This window comes from Cervus canadensis, chromosome 28 (assembly GCF_019320065.1).
Source record: "Cervus canadensis isolate Bull #8, Minnesota chromosome 28, ASM1932006v1, whole genome shotgun sequence".
In the NCBI taxonomy this organism is placed as follows: Eukaryota; Metazoa; Chordata; class Mammalia; order Artiodactyla; family Cervidae; genus Cervus; species Cervus canadensis.
The window spans coordinates 23,620,690-23,643,024 of NC_057413.1; positions in this window are offsets into that span (position 1 = coordinate 23,620,690).

Sequence of the window (22,335 nt, forward strand, 5' to 3'; positions counted from 1 at the left end):
TAAATTTATATTTGATTTACAATACTATATTAGTTTCAAGTGTACAACATAGTAATTCAATATTTTATAGATTATACTCCATCACTTCAGTTCAGTCGCTCAGTAGTGTCCAACTATCTGTGACCCCATGGACTGCAGCATGCCAGGCTTCCCTGTCCATCATCAATTCCCAGAGCTTACTCAGGCTCATGTCCATCAAGTCAGTGATGCCATCCAACCATCTCATCCTCTGTCGTCCCCTTCTCCTCCTCCCTTCAATCTTTCCCAGCATCAGGGTCTTTTCGTGAGTCAGTTCTTTGCATCAGGTGGCCAAAGTATTGGAGTTTCAGCTTCAGCATCAGTCCTTCCAATGAATATTCAGAACTGATTTCCTTTAGGATGGATTGGTTGGATCTCCTTACAGTCCAAGGGACTCTCAAGAGTATTCTCCAACACCATAGTTCAAAAGCATCAATTCTTTGGCACTCAGCTTTCTTTACAGTCCAACTCTCACATCCATACATGACTACTGGAAAACCATATGTTTGACTAGACAGACCTTTGTTGGCAAAGTAATGTTTCTGCTTTTTAATAAACTGTCTAGGTTGGTCATAGCTTTTCTTCCAAGGAGCAAGCATCTTTTAATTTCATGGCTGTAGTCACCATCTGCAGTGATTTTTGGAGCCCCCAAAAATAAAGTCTGCCGCTGTTTCCATTGTTTCCCAATCTATTTGCCATGAAATGATGAGACCAGATGCCATGATCTTAGTTTTTGCATGTTGAGTTTTAAGCCAACTTTTTGACTCTCCTCTTTCACTTTCATCAAGAGGTTCTTTAGTTCTTCTTCACTTTCTGCCATAAGGGTGGTGTTATCTGCGTATATGAGGTTATTGATATTTCTCCTGGCAGCCTTGATTCCAGTTTGTGCTTCATCCAGTCCAGCATTTCTCAAGATGTGCTCTGCATATAAGTTAAATAAACAGGGTGACAATATACAGTCTTGACGTATTCCTTTCCCAATTTGGAACCAGTGTGTTCTTCCATGTCCAGTTCTAACTGTTGCTTCTTGACCTGCATAGATTTCTCAGGAGGCAGGTCAGGTGATCTGGTGTTCCCATCTTTTTAAAAGTTTTCAACAGAGGAAGTAACAAATAGATTCAAGGGATTAGATCTGATAGACAGAGTGCCTGAAGAAATATGGATGGAGATTCATGACATTTTACAGGAGGCAGTGATTAAGACCATCCCCAAGAAAAAGAAATTCAAAAAGGCAAAATGGTGGTCTGAGGAGGCCTTCTGAATAGCTGAGAAAAGAAGAGAAGCTAAAGGCAAAGGAGAAAAGGAAAGATATACCCACTTGAATGCAGAGTTCCAAAGAATAGCAAGGTGAGATAAGAAAGCCTTCCTCAGTGATCAATGCAAAGAAATAGAGGAAAACAGTAGAATGGGAAAGACTAGAGATCTCTTTGAGAAAATTAGATACCAAGGGAACATTTCATGCAAAGACGGGCACAATAAAGGACAGAAATGGTATGAACCTAACAGAAGCAGAAGATATTAAGAAGAGTTGGCAAGAATACACAGAGGAACTATACAAAAAAGATCTTCATGACCCAGAAAACCACAGTGATGTGATTACTCACCTAGAGCCAGACATCCTGGAATGTGAAGTCAGGTGGGCCTTAGGAAGCATCACAACAAACAAAGCTAGTAGAGGTGATGGAATTCCAGTTGAGCTATTTCAAATCCTAAAGGATGATGCTGTGAAAGTGCTGCATTCAATATGCCAACAAATTCGGAAAACTCAGCAGTGACCAAAGAACTGGAAAAGGTCAGTTATCATTCTAATCCCAAAGAAAGGCAATGCCAAAGAATGCTCACACTACCACACAATTGCACTCATCTCACACTCTAGCAAAATAATGCTCAATATTCTCGAAGCCAAGCTTCAACAGTACATGAACCATGAACTTCCACATGTTCAAGCTGGATTTAGGAGAGGCAGAGGAACCTGAGATCAAATTGACAACATCTGTTGGATCATCAAAAAAGCAAGAGAGTCCCAGAAAAACATCTATTTCTGCTTTATTGACTATGCCAAAGCCTTTGACTGTGTGAAGCATAACAAACTGTGGGAAATTATGCTCCATAGAAAGTTATATTCTCTCTTGAGCCCACCATCAACAAGACAGCACTTGGCAAAGCCATCACCAGCCTCTGTACTGGCAAATCCAGTGGTCACTTCTCAGGTCTTAGCTGTCAATACTTGACAGCTTTCATCACACACTCCTTATTCCCCTTGATTGTCACATGCCATTTAAGTCTGGTTTTTCTCATGCCTTATACATTGTTCACTCTGAATCCTTTTTGCTGAATCACCGTTTTTTTCCTTAACCTCTAATGTTGGTGTGCCCAGAACTCTCTTCTTGAACGTCCTAACTGAACTTTTTCCCAGTGATCCCATGTAGTCTCCTTTCTATAATGCCCTTCCTCTGAGCTCCAAACTTTATTTGCTCAGCTGCCTTCACCTGTTGTGATTGGATTTCCACCAAGTGATGCAGAACCACAGCAACTCCTCTTTAATCCAGTGACCCACACACGTGCCCTCTCCCAGAAGGTATGGATTTCAGTCCTTGGTGCTCCCTTTTGACCCTACGAGTAGTAACTGCCCCTTATCTCTCCTTGTTGTTTTGTTGCTTAGTTGCTAAGTCATGTCCAACTCTTTTGCAACCCCTTAAACAGTAGCCCGCCAGACTCCTCTGTCCATGGGATTTCCCAGGCAAGAATACTAGAATGGGTTGGCATTTCCTTCTCAAGGGGACCTTTCCAATCCAGGAATCAAACCCACATCTCCTGTATTAGCAGGCAGATTCCCTACCACTGAGCCACCAGGGAAGCCTTGTCTCTGCTAGTCCTCCACTATTTGGTTATTTTTGCTTCCTATTAGCCAGTCCCTGAGTCCTTACTCCAGTTCCCTGAATTCATTCTTTATACTAAAGTTTCCTTCTTCAGGTAACTGTGGTTTTTCACTCCTAATTAGATCTAGTGGTACAACCATAGATATATCTTTTTATATTAATATATTTACTGAATATTGAATTATTGGGATTATAGTATATCCTTGTGTGCTAATGATTAATGTTCTCCCAGAGTTGCTTTCTAATATTTATTAATAACATAGGAAATAGGTCACTCTGAACAATTTTGAGCATGTTGTTTTCATTGGTTTCATCATATTGTTATATTTTTTACATATATAGAAATGAAATATATTTTGGGGTAATTTGAGGTTCAGTTTTCTCTCTACATTTCCCAGAATCTCTTTGCCTCTTTTTGAGAAAAAGAAATCTGCAGCTGCCATACACAAACACGCACACACATACACGTGCACACACACACTCACACACACGCACACACACACATGGAAGGCACATGTGCTTAATTCAAGGAACAATTGATTTGCCTAAGTTTGTTCTTAGCTATTATATTCTTAGCTATTTCTAATCACACGTTAATCCTCTTAGAAAGCTTTAGACTTTTCTTCACGATATCACTGTGCACTTTCGTTGTTTGTCCCAAATCTCTGTAGCTTTTGATTGTGTAGATGTATGGATTACATTGTTTTGCTTTATAGCCTCATAGTTAAAAAGGAGCTTTTTTTTTTTTCCCACAGTAATGCACAGTACAGTAATGTATCTGTTTTCATTTCTCTCTTTAGATATTCCTCTAAACACAATGCAGTAAATCAGCTCTTTGGAAAATTCCTTGATGAATTTTCCTAAATATGTCACAAAATGTCATCAATAATAACGATGGTGATACAAAGATTCTTTGTCATGGTCCTGACTCTCTGGGGAATGGTACTGATATTTTACCATCAGACATAATATTGGGCTTTAGGTTGAGATATACTAGGGCACATATGTTAGGAATCCTATTTGTCTTATTTTAGTAAGTACTTTTTAAATGTAAAATAAGTGTTAATTATGCCTTTTTAGCAAATTTTGAACTTAAAATACTTTTTTGGGATGGAGGGTTTGTTGTTAGCTCTGTCAGGTAGGAGGAAATTTCCCCCTACCCCTCTTGAGTTCTTTTGACTGGTCTAATGATTAAATTGACGCAAGACAGATTAACAGGAGAAAAAAAAAAAAACACCAGTCTAATTCTCACTGGATTCTCATAGCAATGGGACCCCATTGCTATGTGATCAGAACAGGTTGTTTATAATTGTTGTTAAAAGTTGTTAAAAGTTGTCACTTTTAAACAGAGGAACAATTATTTGTGAAGATGTAACAAAACAGAGGGGCTTGCGCTTGGGGTAGCTAGCTAATGAAGAAGTAACAAAATTTGTTTATATAGCTTTCTTAGTCTCGAATTCCCTAAGTCTGGTGATATATTCTACCCTCCTGGTATAGGATACCTTCACTTGGAAGATTTATTTTCCACTTTTAGGGGGAAAGCAGGAGATAAGAGTAGGTTTTTTAATTATTTTTTTCCACTGGTGGTTTCTCAGGTCACTTTAATTCAAAATAATCTGCATGCTGTTTTCCATTGTGGTTGCACCAGTTTATATTCCTTCCAGCTGTGTACTAAGGTTCCCTTTTCTCCACATTCTTGCCAACATTTGATATTTGTGTGGTTTTTTTGATGACAGGCATTCTGACAGGTATGAGGTGATATCTCATTGTCGTTTTGATTTGTGTTTCCCTGGTGCTTAGCAATGTCTTTTCATGCAAAACAGAAAAGATTCACAGGTGAGGCAGAGAACGAACTAGTGGTTACCAGTGGAGGAGGGGAAGTGGGGAAGTGCTTCAGGGGATTAAGAGTCTTCAAGGATTTTCTCTGTTGGTGATATTCTTGGTGAATAGCTTTGGAAGTCCCCATTCAAATCAAAGATTCTTTTTAGGATGCTGTGAATTTGTAAAAGAAAATGTATCTTTTTATTGGCAATCTATTGCTGGGAATCAATAAGTAGCTCCATTGATTCTGTTTTCTCTACCTTGTGACTAAAGGAAACTCCTTTATCTATTATAACCTAATCTCCAAAGTGACACACTCTAACTTCTGCTGTATTGTGTGTGTTTTCTGCATCCCATAGACTAACCCTTGTATAATGTGGGGGAGGGGGCTGCACAAGGGTGCCAATACTAGGAGGCAGAGGTGATGGAGTGCCATCTTAGAAGCTGGCAGCCACATTAGACCTTCAGTGAAGTCATCCAAAAGTCTGAAATTGGCTTAGAGTTGACCATGGTTAAATTCTGTGCTTACTATCTTTGTCTAATATTCCACAGTAAGACATGTATTGGTGATAAGAACTTTTGGCAGCAAGTTCCTGACTCAAAAGACAGTAGAACTATTATTTCACTACTGGACATGCTGGGCTTTCTTTGGGGATGTATTCATTCAACAGTTTTTAGAATTTATCCCATTAGCTTCAGCTTACTAAAAGTTTTTAACTGAAGAGTAACTATAGTGAGTATTTTCAAGTGCATTTTTAGTAACCATTGTTATGAACATAATGCTTTATCAGTATTAACTTACTAATTTGGTGAATCACCTTTATGGATGTCCCAGTATTGAATCATCCTTGGATTTGGGGGAGGAACCCTTTGAGGCAGTTATCAAGGACTCCAGCTGCAGATAAGCTAATTAAAGATCATCAGAAACCAAAGTATTTTCAGAGCAACTAACTTTCCAAAATAATAGCTGTAATTAACTATGTTTTTCTGGTTTATATGCTCATGGCTCTGAATCACACAGTTCATTGGGTAAGACATGATGTACTTTTTGTTGAATTTATTATTTGCAGATGTGGTAAACATTCAAGCCTACCAGGCAGACAATAGTTAATTCTGTTTATTATTTGGGCTTCCCTGCTGGCTCAAACAGCAGAGAATCTGCCTGCAATGCAGGAGACCTAGGTTTGATCCCTGGTGGGGAAGATCCCTTGGAGAAAGGAATGGCTACCCATGTCTTGACTTAAAGAAGTCATCTCCAAGCATGTCCTTTAATACTTCTAAAGCATCTCATGTAATGACACTGTTTCTAGAAAGCCTCTGAGGATTTGTTAATTGGATGGAATATGAAAGGCAATTTTTCAAATAGAAGAGTAGCTCAAGAGACATACTAATACTTCCATAGTGCCCAAGTGTTTTGGCTTTTAGAACTTTCCCAGATTTTCTTTTTTTTTTTGGATTAATTAATTAATTTATTTTACTTTACAATGGCAGATTCAAGTCAATGTATGGCAAAACCAAAACAAATCCCAGATTTTCTGAAAAGAAGCCAGATCATCTTCTTTTATTATTTGATGATTGTTACTCTATCAGTCTGAGGTAGAAGGATCAGGAGCCTGAGAACAAGCCTCCAATTTTAAAATGGGAAAAATGAGCATGTTTGACTTCCTCCCTATTTTCTTTAGTGCAGGGAAAAGGGTCTTTCCCATTATCTGGCCTCTCACCACCCCCCAGCTAGGATTTGAGGCTACAGAACAAGTGAATGAAGTATTCCTTTGCCTTTCATTGTCCTGTATACATTTATTTCATTTAGGAACTTATCGCAAATGTATGGAGTATGGGTTATAGACAGCAATGTGTTGGTAAATGTCCCTGGAAGAAGGCATGGCAATTCACTCCAATATTCATACTTGGGAAATCCCATGGAGAGAGGAGCCTAGCCAACTACAGTCCATGGGGTTGCAAAAGAGTCGGATACAACTGAGTGACTAAGCACATATACACACACATGTGTGTGTTAATAAAACTCTTGACACTGCTCAAGGGTTAATGTATGAAATTCTGTTAACTATTTTTATACAGTTTTAGAAATAAATTTTAAGCTAAAATGTCTCTTTGAGTTTCAGATTAGACCTATCATTTTGAAGGAATTGCTGTTTCATACAAAATACCCATTTTTATAATTTTATTACCAACAATAGTATCATAAAATCAGACTACAAAGAACTGCTTGATTACTATCCATTTCATCACAGAAGTCACTCATACCATTGACCAATGAGTATAGTCCTAACATAAATGTTGATTCTTTTTTTTTTTTTTTAATTTTGCCAAGTAAGAAAAAACTATATCAGAACGTTGCTCAGATGTCAGTGATATGAGTGATTCTTTTACTGAATCAGATAATAGTTTCTGAATACTGGGAAAATATTGCCTTAATATTTGGGGCTCTTTACAGTGCAACAGCTACAGATATATCACACTTTCAAGTTTAATTCACATTTCCTCTAGGACATTCTTAAATCTAGGTAATCAAGAGAGCAATAGGTAAAGTCCTGCCTTGTGGCATTTGTTGATTTCCGTGGTGTAAAAAATTCCACCAGGCTGATTTCCAGCTACCAGCACATCTATGAAATCAGAATTGAGAAAAAAGCACAATAGCAAGCCATTAAATAGCATTTCTATCATTCACATAGAATTGATGAAAATAACCTGAAGAACATAGTTAATAGTAAACATTGGCAAATAATTAGAAATTGATGTGTATTTTTACCTGTTCTAAATTTATTTAATTGTAGTTTTATATAATTTAATTTTTAACAATGGTGTTTGTTATTTAACAACCAGTTTGCAAAATTTTCCGAAATTTAATGGTTGACCCTTGCAAGCAAGTTTGCTCGCATTGGAACCTAATCTATCACAACACTGGCTCTATGAGTGGTAACTTGTAGGGATTAGGGACAAAGTTGAATGCTTAATAGAATCCCTAGTATCTGGCTCAAGCAAGCACATTAGGTTTGTTTCCTCATACTTCCCAGTCTTTCCACTATAATCCATCTTATTGGTACCAGCAGTCTCTCAATAATTCACAAATCTGACTATTCCACTCTCATACTCAGAAGCTTTGCACATTTACCATTTTGATTGGCGGTTCCGATCTCCTACAGTTCACAAGGTCGCAGAGTCAGACACGACTGAAGCGACTTAGCACAAGCATGCACAAAAGTTTGTGTCAACCATCCCCAAGCGCCTCAAATCTTCCCACTGCATGTCTATGATCTCTAGTCATATCAGATTCTTTATCACTCAAAGAAACCATTCTGGCCACACCTCAATGCCTTTGATGTTGCTCTCCTGTCTCCTTCAATGGGTCTTGCCCTTTCCTCTGGATGGCATTTAGTGATTCCCTCATCAAGGTCTGGCTTGAATAACCTTCTTCTTAGATAACTTTTCTTTACCTTCCTCTCTCAGTTGAACCAGACTCTCAACCCAATAGCTTGCAAACACTTTTGTACACATTATCTGCTATAGAAATAGTTTTTTTAGGTGTATATGATTTTTCTAAAATTATTCATTTGTTCATTTCCACATCCATAAATTCCTTGAAACATTGGTTTGCCACCAATGCCTGGGGGCTAAGGGCAGTTATCATTTGCATGTGAATGTTTTGTTGGTTTTTATTTTTTTTAGTGACTAAGTCATGTCTGACTCTTTGCAACCACATAGACTGTAGCCCATCAGGCTCCTCTGTCCATGGGATCTCCCAGGCAAGAATACTGGAGTGGATTACCATTCCCTTTTCCAGGGGATTTTCCCAACCCAGGGACTGAACCCACATCTTGTGCATTGGCAGGCAGATTCTTTACCACTGAGCCACCAAATGTTCTGTAGCCCCTGTTTAATCAGTGGGTGGAAGACATTTTAAATCCTTAAGTATACTGGCACTCCAAGGTTCAACCACCTAGCTTCATGATGTTATTTTTCCTTAATAAACTGCTTGCATGGATTTTATATTATTCTCTTTAGGACATTTGCATCTACTTCAGTAACTGATATTAGCTTTGAGTTTTCCTGTGCTATGTTTGTTTAGTTTTGGTTTCAGAGTAATGCTAGCTCATAAAACCTCATAAAAGTTGCTTCATTTTTCTATTAGTTTACAAAAGTGGGGATTTAAATTTATTTGTTTTATTTTTTTTTTAATTTCTGACAAATAGAAGACATCCCATTAAGAAAGTATCATCAGAGAACTGTTCAAACTGAACCGTTATGTCTTCATGTTACCAATATGGTATACAGTTAACTTCATTCGCAATCTTCCCCATTGGCTCAGCGAGTAAGGAGACATGGGTTCCATTCCTGGCTTCGTGCGTATCAGTCTGTTTTCAGAATTTATTTTCTGTTTGATGTAATTTTATTTCTTGAACCTATGAAACATGAACATGGTTCAAAATTTCCCTCCTTTTACCCAAAAGTAACACTCAATGTGCAATTTTTCCACATTTCTTTCTTCACCTTACAGTATGTCATGAAGCTCTTTCCCTACCAGGACCTGAAGATGATTCTCATTCATTCCCAGGTGCTGTAGTGTGAGTGTATCTTGGAAGTTATTCAACCTTTCCCCTGTAGGTGTACATTTACATTATTTCCACTTTACTAAATATTGCAAATAATGCTGCCTGAACAGCTTTGTACATTTTTGTTAATTCATATATAGAGAATCATATTTTCAAGGTAGATTCTTACAAGTGAAAATCCTGGGTCCAAGGTTAAGGCAGATGTTACTTGGTTAGATCTAACTGAAATTTCCCACCATAAATAACTGTATCATTTTACATTCCCACCAGCAATGTACAGGTGTGCCCGTTTCTCCTTAGTATTGTCAGCTGGGAAGGCTGTAGGATTTTTTAATATCTGATAGGCAAGAATTGATATATCTCAGTGTATTGGATTGGCCAAAAAGTTCATTCAGATTTTTCTGTAAGATGTTATGGAAAAAATCCAAACGAACATTTTGGCTAACCCAATAATTTTAATTTGTCCTTTATTTTGATTATAAATGAATATCTTTTCATGTATTTAGGGGTAATTTGCCTTTTTTTCTCCCCTATGAACTTTCAGCTTGTTGAATAAATAGGATTATACTGAATTTGACATCTTTAGGATGTCATATCATCCTGTCCACAAGTAGAGGATGCCTTCATGCTTATTTAGCTCTATTTTTGGTTCTTTTAGGAATACTTAAAGTTGTCTTATTAAGTTTACTGTAGACATTTCACATATTTTGTGTCTTTTGAAAATTTGGTCTTCTCCTTTTTTTGTATCTTCTAAACAGTTATGTGTGCTGTGTGCTAAGTTGTTTCACTTGTGCCCAACTTTTTGTGACCCTATAGACTGTAACCCACCAGGCTCCTCTGTCTATGGGATTCTCCAGGCAAGAATACTGGAATGGGTTGCCATGCCCTCCTCATGATCTCCCAGAGATCTCTTACATCTCCTACATTAGCAGGCAGGTTCTTTACCACTAGCACTACCGCGTTATAATTAATGCTATTGACTTTTGTATTAGTTTCCTATCTTGCTACTTAACTGAAGTATCTTGCTTTTCACTGGTTCTCTCAGGTTTTCGTTAAGACAGTTCTGTTAGCCTATTACCTACAGATAGAGCATGCTCTTTACTATATAATTCCTGGGCTCCCATTTTCTCCCTTCCCAGTGCTCCTTTCAAGAGCACTTATACGATACTTGCTATGCATTAGTCAATGTTCAAAGCATTTTATATATATTTGTACTTTCAATACCCACAACAAATCTATAAAATACCATCACTATTATTTCACAGAGAGGTTAAGTGACTTGTTACTTGGAATGCAGTCAAGATTCCAGCCATTGACCCTGGCTATAGGCTCTGTACCCTTACTCTCCACCTATTAGATAATAAAATATTTCCCTTAAATTTTCCTTCTCTTTGTTCATCCACTATGGAATTCTAATCTTAGCTTGGAGACAAAAGCAAGAGGAGTTTCCTTTCTTTCTTTTTGTAATACCCACTGTTCTAAGAGTGCCAGGCATCCCTTCAGACTCTACTTGACTCCTTTCAATGATTTACTTTAAATCTCTTGAGTGGGTTCAATGCCTTCAGGCTACTCTCCCTCCCACTCTGATTTTCACTTCTCTTTCAATGAAAGGTAAGTATTAAGAGCAAAGACATCAGTATTGTTGCTGCAAGACAAGGAAGGGCAGAGATAAGGGCAGAATGAACTTATTTGTTCAATATGCTAGTAAATGTGGTGTTTTCATTATGCTGAGTTAGTTTTGGCTTTAATTTGTCAAACACAGTCTCTTGCAGTGACAGAAGTCAAGCTGAAACAACATTTTTAAAAGAGACAAAAGTGAAGGATGGTCCTTAAGTATACTAGGATGCTTCACAAGATAAGAGCCTTTGAAACAAGCACACCTGCTGAGCCTGGATATAAATGCATCTCTCTGTTCCTCACCCCAAATTTCCAAACTCATTTTTATTGCTCCCCTTCACTTCACCGTTCTTCTCAATCTTTTCCAAAAGGCAGAAGACACTTCCTCAGCCACCCCAGTCTCACTCACACCCTCATAAAAAGAAGAAATATGTGCAAGCTGCTGAAAATCTCAGAAAACATTTTCTCAGCTTAGGCCACTTCCCCACTTTTGGGCCAATCACTATAGCCCAGGAGAGCAGTTATATTGGTTATGTTGTTTAGTCACTAAGTCCTGTCCTCCTCTTTTGAGACCCCAGGGACTGAAGGCCCACCCAGGGCGATGGTTGTGCTAAAGTTAGGCAGGAGGATGCCTGACTTGTAGCTGCCAAGTTGTTTGCCAGCCCCTGTATCAATCATCGCTCCCAGCAGAGTCACTCCTTTCCAGTCAGGAAGACAGACAGCCCTTTGCCTACCTGCTCTCTTACCTACCTTAAAATAGAAACAGCAGAAAAACAAGAGTTCTTAACAAATGACTGAGGGAAGTATTCGCAGGCTGTTTTAGCTACTTGACTAGTGGGATGGGGTAAGATTAGTGTTCTGATTGGTTGACGTCACATTGATAATCAAAGAGTCAAATTGGCAGTCCTACTTATGTGTGTGCTGCGCTCTGCTTAGTCGCTCAGTCGTGTCTGACTCTGCGACCCCATGGACTGTAGCCTGCCAGGCTCCTCTGTCTGTGAGGATTCTCCAGGCAAGAATACTGGAGTGGGTTGCCATGCCCTCCTCCAGGGACTTTTACCTATATTCTGCTATAATCATTCCTCCAATCAGATCTGGTTGTTTGAAAACTTCATTTGAATATTTGTGTGTTAATTCGCTTCAGTCACGGAAGACCTGGGTTCGATCCTTGGGTTGGGAAGATCCCCTGGAGAAGGGAAAGGCTACCCACTCCGGCATTCTGACCTGGAGAATTCCATGGACAGAGGAGCCTGGCAGGCTACAGCCCATGGGGTCGCAAAAAGTCAGACACCACTGAGCAACTTTCACTTAAAGCAAGTTTGCTTCAAGTCCAGCTGTGATAGTGAGGTCAAGTCTTCTGTGAAACACCGGAAGTTGTAGAATTAGGTGCCTCTAGCGCGTTGGAGAAGACTCTTGAGAGTCCCTTGGACTGCAAGGAGATCCAACCAGTCCATCCTAAAGGAGATCAGTCCTGGGTGTTCACTGGAAGGACTGATGCTGAAGCTGAAACTCCAATACTTTGGCCACCTCATGCAAAGAGTTGACTCATTGGAAAAGACCCTGATGCTGGGAGGGATTGGGGGCAGGAGGAGAAGGGGACAACAGATGGCTGGATGGCATCACCGACTTGATGGACATGAGTTTGAGTAAACTCCAGGAGTTGGTGATGGACAGGGAGGCCTGGCCTGCTGCGATTCATGGGGTCGCAAAGAGTCAGACACGACTGAGCGACTGAACTGAACTGAACTGAACTGAGTGCACCTCGAGGACTGTAAGGCTGTTGGGCTGTTTCACTAAGAGCCAGAGGCTTTCTTTATTCAAAGCCACTTGAAGTTCTTTTGTCAAAGGAATTTTTCCTGTTTACTGACCTTGTAGGACACCAGCTGGAAGTGAGTACTAATTTATATTCTTTAATTGTGTTATTTTGGAATGCTACATAAATGAAATCATATAGTATGTAACCTTTGAGATTGATTTTATTTCACTCCGCATAATTCCCGAGATCTATCCAAGTTGTTGCATATATCACTAGCTTGTTCCTTTATATTGTTGAACAGCATTCCATGGTATGGATAAACAATAGCATATTTAACATTCGCCTATTAAAGGACATTTTAATTTTTTTCCCAAGCTTTGACCATTACTAAATAAATAAAAAATAAACCGAACCCTGCTATGAACATTCTAACGTGGGTTTTGTGTTAATGTAAATTTCCATTTCTCTGGGTTGGATGCTCAGTAGTGAGAGTGCTGGATCACGTGGTAAGCATATGTTTAGTTTTTTAAGAAACCACCAAAATATTTTCCAAAATGCCCCATTTGATTTTCTCACTGTATGAGAGATGAGAATGTGGAAATTCATGCCAGCATTTCTTTTTTCTCACTATTTTTTAATTTCACTTGCCTAATAGGTGTGTATTAGTATCTCATCATAGTCTTAATCTATATTTCCCTAATGGCTATTAATGTTAAACAGCTTTTCATGTACTTTCTTGCCATGTGTTATGTCCTATTCTGTGAAATAGCTCTGTAATTTTTGCCCATTCTTTAATGGGATAATTTGGGTTTGATCTGTTTGTTTTTTTAACTATTGAGCTTGGAAAGTTCTTTATATACTTTAAATATAAGACTTTTGTCATATATATGGTTTGCACATATTTCATTTATGCCTATAGCTTGTCTTTTTATCCTCACAGAGACTTTCACTGAACAAAAAGTTTTACTTTTGATGAAATTTACCAGTTTTTTTCATTATTGGATCATTTTGGTTTCATTTTTGCCTAGCTCTAGATCCCAAGTATTTTTATATTTTTTCCTAAAATATTGATACTTTTACATTTAAACCTACCATCAATTTTTAGTTTCTTTTTGTAAATGGTTTGAGGCTTAGGTGGAGGTTCTTATTTCTGCCTATTGTTCCATCATTATTTGTTGGAAAAAACTATTCCTCCTCCATTACATTTCTTTTTCATCATCAAATATCAGTTGGCCATACTTGTGTGGGACTATTTGTGGATTCTTTTCTGGTCCACTTACATTTATCTATCCCTTTCCCATTACTATACAGTCTTCATTACTGTAATACATAGTAAACCTTGAAACTGGGGAGAGTGGTTCCTTTCACTTCATTTTTCTTTTTCAAAATTATTTTATAAATTCTAGTTCCTATAGCTGGCAGCTAATAGTTTTAAGAGGCTTTGGGGGTTTTGTTTTATTTGTAGATTCTTGTTCTCTTCTACACAGCCTATCATGGCATCTTCATACAGAAGGAATTTTATTTCCTCCTTTTGGATACATATCATATGCCTTTAATTTCTTTTTTTTGCCTGATTGAACAATGGAGGAATTTAGTGTGAAATCGAATTTAATGGTGAGGATGGATGTCTTTGCCTTGTTCCTAACCTTTTAGGGAAGCATTAAGTCTCTCTTCATTAGTATGATGTCACCTGTAGGATATCTGTAGGTGTATTTCATTAGACACAGAAAGTTCTCTTCTACTCCTAGTCTGTTGAGATTTTTTAATAAGATAAGGATGATGAATTTTGTCAAATGTTTTTTCTGCATTCATCAATGTAATCGTGTTGTTTTCTTCTTTATACTTTTAATATGGTGAGTTACATTGATTTATTTCAAACCAGTCTTGCATTCTTTGACCTCTATACATTGCTGGACTTGATTTGCTAATACTGTGTCAGTGTTCATAAGAAATATTGGTCTGTAGTTTGGTTTTTTCTCCTACTGTTTTTGTCTGATTTTAGTATTAGAGTAATTTTAGATTCATGAATTGGGAAATGCTTTATCTTCTTTTATTTTCTGGAAGAGATTGTGTAAAAACAGTGTTATTTCTTGTTTAAACATTTGGTAGAAATCTTCAATGAAACCATCTGGATCTGGTTGTTTTAGTTACTATTTCAATTTCTTTAAGAATATTCGAATTCTCTAATTTATCTTGGATGAACTCCACTAGTTTGTGTTGCTTATAGTACTCCCTTATTATCATTTTAATAGTTTGTTATTTTATTCTCTGTTTGATTTTTCAGATTGGTAATTGATGTCTTTCTCTTACTGTCAGTCTTGATACAGCTTATTCAGTTGTATTGATCTTTTTAAAAGACTTTTTTGTTTCACTGATTTTTCTGTTTTAATCTCATTGAGTTCTCTTTTTATTCTTTCTTTATGCTTAATTGAACTTATTTTGCCCTTTTTTCCACAGCTTAACATGGAAACTTAGATTAATGATTTAAGAACTTTTACCTTCTCTGATATTAACATTTAGTGCTAAATTTCCCTCTAAGCATAGCTTTAACTACATTCTACAGATTTTTTAAATTAAACTTTTTTTTATTTTGAGATCATTATAGATTCATATGCAGTTGTAAGAAATAATACAGAGAGATCCCATGTACCCTTCACTCAGTTTCACCCAAAGGTAATGAGAGGGTAACAGGCAGGAAGGCCAGGGGTCTCCAAACAGAGGAAATAGACTGCAAGTGTCAGACATTTTTTATCTCTCTCTTAAGTGGCAAGAGGAAACAAGTAAGTGTTAGATTTTTTTTTTCCCCTTCTCTATATGAATTTAAAAAGAGGTTTCTTTTAAAATTCTGTGCTGCCATAAGAACACCTGGTTCCACCTGAACTTAAGTTTTCTCAAACCTTGAGGTAACCAATGCATTTTTCTTATGGAAATATTTGTTTTAAGCTATGTTAATGAACTATGTATTTACCCTAGACTCTGTCTTCAAGGCAGTTCTACCTAAGACTCAGAACTGACTTGACAAGCCAGTATGTTTTACTTATGCAAATGTTCTCTTAAGCTATGTTAATGAGAATATATTTGCTTGAAAACCTGCCTTTCTTCAAGATTCATGTCAATCATTTTATGACCGGGGACAACTCAAACTTGGTGCCAATGTTATCTCAAAATGCATGCCTAGTACCAGTCTCTGAGTTTTGAGACATTTCCTTTCTCCAATTAGCAGACTGCTAGTAGCTATATAACATCTGGTTAAAGACTAGCAGGGGGGCACTCTTTCTGCCTCCTTCTGATGTCTATGTCAGAAGCTTTCTCTATCTCTTTTATACTTTAGTAAAACTTACGGAGCGATAAAGCCTCGTCACTGACCCCGGATTGAATTCCTCTCCTCCGGAAGCCAGGGATCCTGGTGTCTTTCGTGGCTCAGCAACAACCTTTCACTTTGCTTCCCTGGTCGGACTTAGTCTGTCCCTTACCAACACACGTGCCGTGCTCGTTCGTCCCTCCCGGTTCTACCACCGAGGTGGCGTGGAGGTGCACCAGGCGTAGACCTGATGGCATCCCAGGGCTAATGTCCAGTGTCTCACCATTAAAACCTTGCTTGCCTCTGATGCCACCCGGGGTGCAATCAGAGTAACCTTCTGGAATGCCTCCCAAGCTAAGACCGTTAGGGGAAACATTCGTCTCCAGGAGTGCCTGTGCAGGACCCTGAGTATATTCCTGACCACAGTAAGACCGGTACAAACATAAAAACCATTATGGTCCTTCTGAGCATCACCACACCAGTATAAGTGATAGCAAAAGAAATGGTGGAGGGCTGGCCAGTGAGGGAAAAATGATTTTTGTCCTTGAGTTATTAGGGCCAGTCCTTCCAGTTCATTCCCACAGATTCCACAGAAAGAATATCTAAGAAGTTGGGACAAAAGCCATTGGAGAGCCTCTTCTGGTCCACTAAGAGCTAGCAATACCAAAGGAAGAAGCGTGCTCTACTTCCTATCTGAGTAACCTTTAACCTCAGATATGCTCTTGGAGCTAGAGCTCCATCTAGCATCTGAACTTTCAACTCCTAGCAAGGCTAGGTAGGCACTTCCTGACTACCAATCCAAGTTTGGGACCTGAGTAACAGTACACAGTAACAGCATAGATCACAAGTCCCTTGAAAGTCTATGATCCTACAGATTAGGTTAGTAGTTCTAATTCCCAGGGAGTTATGAAATGGTCAAAGAGACTGGGAAGTTTGACCCAGAAAGGAGAGTTCAGTTCACATGCTCTGCCCATTTCTGGCTGCTCCCCTCACAAGGAGGCTGGATGTCTCTTGGCATTGGCAGGTCGGTATAAACCCCTGACAGGGCTCCCCTTTTTGGGGCTGCCTTCAGTCATTACGAGGCACCTAGAAACAGCAGATCAGGGCTCCTCATTTGCTTCGCCCAGAGTGTGTCTGTCATTCATTCACGCAAGCACACCGTAAAGTTAGTAAAGTACAGCAGAAAACGTGTTTTCTAGGAGAAGAAAGAACTAGCGCTCCAAGTGTCCTTACCTTGTCCTGAAGAATCCGGGACGAGCCCCCAGGATGAAAGGTTATTGCTCAGCCATGAAAGACGCCAGGATTCTTGGCCTCTGGAGAAGAGGAATTCAATCCAGGGCCAACGACAAGGCTTGTCACTGAGAGTTTCTGTGTAATAAAGTTTTACTAAAGTATAAAAGAGATAGAGAAAACTTCTGACATTGACATCAGAAAGGGGCAGAAAGAGTGCCCCCCTGCTAGTCTTTAACCAGATGTTATATAGCTTCTAGCAGTCTGCTAATTGGAGAAAGGAAACGTCTCAAAACTCAGAGACTGGCACTAGGCCCCTCACCCACAGCGTGCATTTTGAGATAACAGTGGCACAAAGTGGGCCATAAAATGACTGACATGATCTTGAAGAAAGGCAGGTTTCCAAGCAAAATATTCTCATTAACATAGGTTAAGAGAACGTTTACATGAGTAAAACATATTGGTTTGTCAAGTCACTTCTGAGTCTTAGGCAGAACCACCTTGAAGACAGAGTCTAGGGTAAATATGTATTAAGACAAATATTTCCATAAGAAAAATGGAAAAACCTTAGCTCAAGGTTTGAGAAAAGTTAAGTTCAGGTGGAACCAGGTGTTGTTATGGCAACACAGAATTTTAAAAGAAACCTCTTTTTACATTTGTATAGAGAAGAGGAGAAAAAATCTAACGTTTGTTTCCTCCTGCCGCCTAAGAGAGAGATAAAAATGTTCATTTTATCTCATAAAAAATGACACTTGTAGCATATTTCCTCTCTTTGGAGACCCCTGCCCTTCCTGCCTGTTACACTCTCATTCCCCCATTTTCTTTTAGGAGAATTAGGTTGCCTAGGGAAAGAGGCGTCGTTCTGGTTCTGTAATTGCTTCTGAGCTGATAAGGGGTGTCATCCCTAAATTGTTGAGGCAACATGTTCTCCTAACCCTCATGATGAGAGTCTCTGATCCAGGGGCCCCAAGTAGTAGTTGGAGGAAGCTGCTGCAGTCTCAGGAGTTTGAGCAACTGTTTGTAATTAAAAGCCTTCATGCAACTAGAAAACAAATCCAGCTACACAGTTACAGATGCAGGGAGCAAACAGCAAAAACAGAACAATCAGAATTATTGCAATTAGGATAGTTTTCCACTATGAGGAACTAGTTAACATCTCCCAAAGTGAGGCAATTGAGGCTTCAGGAGTATCCATAGCCTGAGTCATCTTGTTCATGTGTTTAGTAAAGTGAGTAACATTAGTGCTCATATCAGGTATGTATGTACAGCACTGGGTATGAATAACGGCACAAGTTCCTCCTTGTGCAGCTGTCTGACTATCTAAGGCCAATCTGTTTTGTAAAACCACCTTTCTAATTTGTATTTGTTCAGCATTAAGAGCTGAAATAGCTTTTTGAGAATTTTGTAAAGCCTGTTGAGTAAAGTTAGTCAGAGCATCTACTTCTAGTGTAACATCCGTAGTTCCCAGAGAGGGAAGTGATACTGCAGCCAAATAACCATACCAGTGAAATACAGACCTTGCCCGGCAAGTTCTAAGGTGTGGTATGTTAGCAGGCTTCTCTGGAAACTCTGAAAATATGAAACCATGAGTAAAAGCTAGACCTAGGGTACATCTCTCTATCCAGCCACGGGGAAGCCATGCCCATAGGTAAGAGCCACATATCCAGTAGGTCCCGTTTGGAGCAAGGCAGTATAACTGAGATATCCAGTCCTGATCAGTGCCGGGCCAGGCAAAGGGAGGACCTGAACTGCGGTTGGAAAACACAAGAATGATTACATTTCATATTTCCTTAGGCAAAAAACCCAGTTGTTTCCAATCTTTATAATTAAGTTGTTGGCTAACTTCTGGGGATGGCTTTATTTGTTCCTAGCATATTGGGGTAGATATTAGACATCCCTTTTCAGGAGTTAGCCTTATAACCTCATCCTATATTTGATAAACATCAAGTAAAAAGCCACCAGATCTAGACCCATTTACCTTCTTATGTGTAGCAAAATAATCATTAAACCAAGACAATGTATAATCAAAATTAAAAGTCATATTATGTCCATAGTTAAAGTATAAAGTGTTGCACCAGTCCATTTTAGGATTGTTAGATGTCATCAGATGAAGAAGAGGCATCACATATGATTGTTGTTGTTGAAGGTATTTGCAGACTTGGAGAAAGTCCTTTCCTTAAAGTGGAGATGCCCACCACGGGAAGCCTTCCACTGATGAAGAGGGGAGTGCTCTTCAGACCCAGAAGTTAGACTGATTGTAGAATGCAACATAGGAGTGAGCCCAGGGCAGGAAGGCATTGTCTTGAGGATCAAACGGCAGACTCAGGATTTTTGGAGTCAGCAGAAGCAGGCTCACATAGATTATCAGGCCCATCTGAAAAGTACAAAGTCAGAGCATAGAAAGTAAAGACATAAAATGAAGTCACTTAGTTCTGGTCAGGGTGCCACCTCTTGACTCGAGTGTGATGTACCCAAGAATCAATCCCTGGCACTTTGACAGCTGTGGGAGAAGAGAGAATAACCTGGTGAGGGCCTTCCCAGAGGGGCTCAAGGGATGGGCCCCCAGACCCCAATGTTTTTATCAGGGCCTTGGTTCCTGGCTCAAATTAAGTCTTGCTTGACTCAGAGGCTGGGTCAGGTGTCACCTCCTGGCGTTCTGTTAATGCCTGTTGAAAAACTGAGAGCTGAGTTACATAATTAGTTAATTTCAAGGCTTCAGGGTCTATAACAATGTCTGTGCATTAAGAAAGGCCTTCCATAAATACATTCAAAGGGGGACAGTCCCTCATTTTGGGGGGAAGTTCTAGCCCTCATTAAAGCTATGGGTAGAATTTTAATCCAGTTGTCCTGCATCTCTTGAGTTAATTTGCACAGTCATTAGCTTTTTTTTTAAACTTTCCTGAGTTTGGGGGTCTCCAGGAGCAGTGTAAGTAATATTCTATTCCTAAAGCTTTTGACACCCCTTGAGTTACAGCAGGTTTAAAGACGGAGCCATTGTCACTCTGAAGGCTCCGTGGCAGCCCAAACCTAGGAATAATTTCATGGATTAAAATTCTTGTAACCTCCTTAGCCTGTTCACTATGACAGGGAAAAGCCTGAATCCACCCAATAGAAGTATCCACCCAAACTTTTAAGCAAGAATATCTACTTGCTTTTGGCATATGAGTAAAATCAATTTCCCAGTCCTCTCCAGGATATTTTGTACTTCATTGGAACCCAGATTTTGCTAGCCTTTCAGTCTTTGGGTTATTTTTCTGACAAACCTCACATCTTTTGATAATATTCTTTTAAGTTTTTGTTACATTTTTACCTTCAAACAAATGCTAAGCCATCTGGTAAGTACTCTCAACACCTAAATGAAAGCTCTGGTGCAAACCCTTAAGAATTTTCCGTTGAGCATTTTCAGCGATTATTAATCGTCCATCCTCAGACTGTAACCATCCTTTATTAGTAATCTTTGCTCCTCTTTTCTCATATCTTTCTAATTCTTCCTCGGTATATTGTGGTTTTTCCTGTTCCACAGGACCTGTCCAGATCAAAGGCATCTGCAGTGAAGGGGTTTTGTAAAGTGTCCCTTTTCTGGCTTGACAGCCAGCCAGCTGATTACCTTCAGCTACTTTACTCTGGTCCCTGCTGTGCCCTTTGCAATGCATAACAGCTACTTCTTTAGGACAATATATAGCAGTTAAAAGTCTCTCAGTCTCTCTGAAATGCTTAATAGTTCTCCGGTTGCCATTTTAAACTGTCTTTCTTTCCATATTGCAGCTTGAGCATGTAAAGTCAAATAAGCATACTTAGAATCAGTGTAGATATTTACTCACTGCCCTTTGCTTAACTCTAGAGCTCAGGTAAGAGCCACAAGCTCCGCTAGCTGAGCACTCATTCCCTGGGGGAGAGATTTCACTTCTAAAACCTGTTCAGCTGTCACCACGGGGTAACCTGCTTTATGCTCCCTATCCAGAACAAAAGAACTGCCATCTGTAAATATTTTCATGTCAGGATTGTCTAATGGAGTATCCATCAGATCTTCCCAAGCTGCATAGTTTAAAGTTAGAAATTGGGAACAATCGTGATCATGTGTTTCATTTTCCTTCTCAGGAAGGAAAGTGGCAGGATTTAAGTCTCCACAAACTTTAAGCTAATTTATTGGTCCTTCTAACAACAGTGACTGATATTTAAGAAGTCATCCAAGTATTAACCTTAGAGTTTAAGAATACACTCCTATAGGCTGCTGGTGAGGCTTTCAGGGTTGTGTCAAAACACCCAAGGCCATACCTTTTCTTTCAGCAACAAACAAATTCTGACCCCGTGGGCAAGCTCAAATAAGGAGCTTGCAGGAGAGCAGTCTGAAGAGACTTAAAAGTCTTTTGAGTCTCTAGGGACCAAACCAGCTTGTCAGTTTGGGCCTGCTGAGTTTCATTTATAAGCTTATATAAAGGCCAGGCAAGTTCCCCATAACCCAGAATCCAATCACAGGCAGTAGCCTGTGGGTCAAGCACAAAATGCTTGTCTTAAAGCCATAGGTAGGGGATGATTTAATATAGGTTTAATTCTCTTAGGACCTGTGGCCCTAGTCCTTTCTGATATGATTAGGCCCAGATATTTAACAGATTGTTGACAGAGCTGAGCCTTTTCCCTTGATGCCCTATAACTGCAGCATGCCAGAAAGTTTAAGAAATTTCCTGAGGCTTGTGAGCAAGCACAGAGCAGAGTATCATCTCCATATTGTAGCACCACTGCCTCAGAGCTATTCAAGTTTTGTAGATCCCCTGACAAACTTTGCCCAAACAGGTGGGACCTATCATGAAATCCCTGGGGCAAAACTGTCCAGGTTAATTGAGAAGCTGGCTGAGTAGGGTCTTCAAAGGCAAAGGCATTGAATAGAAGGCATCTTTTAAATCAATTACTGAAAAATATTTGGCTCATTCAGGAATTTCAGACAATAAATTATAAGGATTAGGCACCACGGGCATAAAGGAACTATAGCCTCATTTATTATTTGTAAATCTTGAACTAGTCTCCATTTATCATTTGATTTCTTTATACCCAAAATAGGAGTGCTGCATGGATTGTTACAGGGATTTAATAGCCCCTGCTCCTTTAAATTCCCAATGATGGGTTTTAACCCTTCCTTAACCTCAG